The sequence below is a fragment of the Littorina saxatilis genome, unplaced genomic scaffold (genome assembly GCF_037325665.1).
Source record: "Littorina saxatilis isolate snail1 unplaced genomic scaffold, US_GU_Lsax_2.0 scaffold_193, whole genome shotgun sequence".
Lineage (NCBI taxonomy): Eukaryota > Metazoa > Mollusca > Gastropoda > Littorinimorpha > Littorinidae > Littorina > Littorina saxatilis.
In genome coordinates, this window is record NW_027126699.1 from 42431 (window position 1) to 45000 (window position 2570).

Consider the following 2570-nt stretch of genomic DNA (forward strand, 5'->3'; position numbering starts at 1 on the left):
AAGACAGGGTCTTAAAATGGGGGTAAGCTTACAGAGATGATGACCAACAATGCTGAGAAGACAGGGTCTTAAAATGGGGGTAAGCTTACAGAGATGATGACCAACAATGCTGAGAAGACAGAGTCTTAAAATGGGGGTAAGCTTACAGAGATGATGACCAACAATGCTGAGAAGACAGGGTCTTAAAAGGGAGACAGTCTTCTATTGGAGGGGGGTTGTATCAAGCATTTGCTTTTCTTGTTTTACAGAGCAGTGACTGATTGTAACTGGTGTATTAGGCAACTAGACCAGATCTAGTTGAAAGCACACTGAGTGCTCCTGGCTCATGTTTTATGCAACGAAAGCATGACGCTTTTGATTGATTGTTTATAGACAAGAGACTGCTTCTGTCTGATGTTTTGTGAAACTAGAGCATGACTATTTTGATGTGTAGTTTGAAGCCCAGTGGCTGCTTCTGTCTGGTGTTAAATGCAACTAGAGCATGACCATTTTGATGTGTAGTTTATAGCCCAGTGGCTGCTTATGTCTGATGTTATAGCAACTAGAGCATGACTATTTCGATGTGTAGTTTATAGCCCAGTGGCTGCTTCTGTCTGATGTTAAATGCAACTAGAGCATGACTATTTTGATGTGTAGTTTGAAGCCCAGTGGCTGCTTCTGTCTGGTGTTATAGCAACTAGAGCATGACTATTTTGATGTGTAGTTTGAAGCCCAGTGGCTGCTTCTGTCTGATGTTAAATGCAACTAGAGCATGACTGTTTTGATTTATAGTGTATAGCCTAGTGGCTGCTTATGTCTGATGTTATAGCAACTAGAGCATGACTATGTTGATGTGTAGTGTATAGCCCAGTGGCTGCTTCTGTCTGGTGTTAAATGCAACTAGAGCATGACTATTTTGATGTGTAGTTTATAGCCCAGTGGCTGCTTCTGTCTGGTGTTAAATGCAACTAGAGCATGCCCATTTTGATGTGTAGTTTATAGCCCAGTGGCTGCTTCTGTCTGGTGTTAAATGCAACTAGAGCATGACTATTTTGATGTATGGTGTATTAGAGCCCAGTGTCTAGTATTGGCTGCAACTTAAAAAGGCTTTTTTTTATTGATAGCTTATTATTATAGCTCAGTGACTGCTTCAGTCTGGTGTGTTCTGCAACTAAAGAATGACTTTTTTGACGTCATTGAGTACCTGTTTAGATTTTGACTTGTTTGATTTATATTGTATAGCCCAGTCATTGCTTCTGTCTGGTGCTTTTATGAAACAAGTGTATGACTATTGTGATTGATAGTTTAAAGACCCGTGACTGCTTCTGTCTGATTTATTTTGCAACTAAAGAATTACTTTTTTGAATGATAGTTTAAAGCCCAGTGATGGCTTCTTTCTCATGCTTATACATTACTTTGCAACAAGAGAAGGTCTATGATGATTGGTAGTTTGTTGAGCAGAGACAGTATAATAATATATTTTGCTGTCAGTGTAGAAAACGAAATATGACGTTGTGCTTTTGAAGCGAACATTTTGTCTCTCTTTTTATTATTGCTTATTTCGTAAATGTCGAGATTTTAGTTGTTGCTCGTTTAGCGTGTTTGTGTTCATTGGCCTTTGTCTCTTTCTTTCCCTGGTCTGTCATTCGTTCCCGTTCGGGCCCCTTTTCTTCTTTGTGTTCATTGGCCTTTGTCTCTTTCTTTCCCTGGTCTGTCATTCGTTCCCGTTCGGGCCCCTTTTCTTCTTTGGGAGTGATCAAATTAGAAGGAAAACATGCATAGTTTTGATTTTGAATCTTGGCTAATTTCATTTCTGAAACCTATGTTTTACAACAAGGGGAAACAACAAGGGGAAACAACAAGGGGAAACAACAAGGGGAAACAACAAGGGGAAAGGCCCTTTATATTGACCGGCTCCTAATATGGACCACCTCCTGTTCAGACAAAATAACGGTACTAGAGAAATCAAAACAGTTTCATTTTCTGCATTTACCCCCCCTATGGATAACTTGCACAGGTCAAAACAGTTGCAGACGCACAAACCGCAAAATCGTTAGGCCTTTTCTATGTTACACTCTTGGTAGCGTTCACTTTAAATGTGACGCTTAAAACAGACTAGTTTCTGTCCACAGACAAAGCTTTTAACCCACAAACATTGTTAAATGTGACAGCTTAGACTTTATTCGTAACATTTTATCAGTTTTGCCCCCGAGTTTCTAGTGCAAACACAAGATAATGGCAACATCTCAAAATATGTGTGTAACCCCTAGTTTGGACCACCTTCACCAAATAGAAGAAAAGAACAGATAAAGGCTGGTTTCAGTATGAGTCTCTTTCGTTCCCTGTTGTGCTTCAAAGAATTTTCTCCTCGAACCAAAACTAGTAAATCTGAAGAACATTTGAATTAGACCGACTTGCACACCAAGTTGTTTCGTGTTTTTTTTAAGTATAATATGGTTTTTTTTTACCGTGATTCGTGAAGGCATCTTAACTGGTCAATATTAGGCGCCCAGGCTCCTAATACGGACCAGTTGTACATTTTTTTCTATATTTAATTTTTGCTTTGCTTAATGTCTATCAAAGCTAATTGG